Here is a 1,205-nt window from a genome sequence, read left to right as displayed (position 1 = left end):
CAGAGCGGATCGCGATATGGAGTCAACGGGGAAAACGCGCGGTGGTGGGACATGCTTTTACATCAACAGAAGGTGGTGTACTGATGTAACTGTGTTAAGGAAGATGTGCTGTCCTGATGTGGAAGTGCTTTTCATTAACTGTAAGCCGTTCTACTCGCCGCGGGAGTTTTCCTCGCTCGTTCTCATCAGTGTTTACATTCCACCGCAAGCACACGTGAGTACGGCGCTGCAACAGCTGGCTGATCTGATCACAGAAACAGAACAACAACACCCGGACTCTGTTCTTATCATTCTCGGAGACTTTAATCAGGCAAAACTAACACGTGAACTGCCTAAATTCAAACAGCACATTACATGCCCCACCAGAGACAATAATATTTTGGACCATTGCTACACCACAACAAAGGATGCATATCGCTCCGTCGCCAGAGCAGCTCTAGGACTTTCCGATCACTGCCTGGTTCATCTTCTACCAACTTACAGGCAAAAACTTAAAACTGCTAAGCCAGTAATAAGGACTGTAAAGAGATGGACCAACGACACAGAGCAGGTCTTACAAGCCTGTTTTGAATGCACTGACTGGAGTGTTTTTGAAGCTGCTGCCAGCGATCTGGATGAGCTCACAGAGACTGTAACATCATACATCAGTTTCTGTGAGGATTTATGCATCCCTACCAGGACTTACTTATCATTCAACAATGATAAACCATGGTTCACACCAAAACTCAGACAGCTTCGTCAGGTCAAAGAAGATGCCTACAGGAGTGGGGATAGGATCTTGTATAATCAGGCCAGGAACACATTGACAAAGGAGATTGAAGTGGCTAAGAAGAGCTATGCCAAAAAGCTGGAAAACCAGTTTTCCTCCAACGACCCTGCATCAGTGTGGAAAGGCCTGAAAGACATTACCAACTACAAGACACCATCCCCCAGCATCGACAGCAACAAGCATCTTGCGAACGAGCTGAATGTCTTTTACTGTAGATTTGAGACCCCCGATCAGACACCCCATACCCGCCCTGACCATCTCTCTACACAGCCATCAACACCTCCAGCCATCCCCCTCCCCTCCCCCCCTGCACTTCAGATCAGTGAGGATAATGTGCGTCAGATCTTCAGGAAACAGAAGAGAAGGAAAGCACCAGGCCCAGACGGTGTTTCACCAGCCTGTCTGAAAACCTGCGCTGACCAGCTGGCCTCTATCT

The 1,205-nt window shown here is 48.0% G+C and overlaps 1 protein-coding gene across 1 annotated transcript in view; it reads left to right on the top strand.

Annotated features, from left to right (window-relative positions):
• Window positions 1-1,205, top strand: part of rapgef5a (Rap guanine nucleotide exchange factor (GEF) 5a) — a 69,518-nt gene that overhangs the window by 7,943 nt on the left and 60,370 nt on the right. The gene's annotated exons all lie outside the window — the stretch shown is intronic.

The sequence above is a fragment of the Leuciscus leuciscus genome, assembly GCF_965113295.1.
Source record: "Leuciscus leuciscus genome assembly, chromosome: 12".
In the NCBI taxonomy this organism is placed as follows: domain Eukaryota; kingdom Metazoa; phylum Chordata; class Actinopteri; order Cypriniformes; family Leuciscidae; genus Leuciscus; species Leuciscus leuciscus.
The sequence above is the reverse complement of the archived record's forward strand: the minus strand, read 5'-3'. Positions and strand labels throughout refer to the sequence as shown.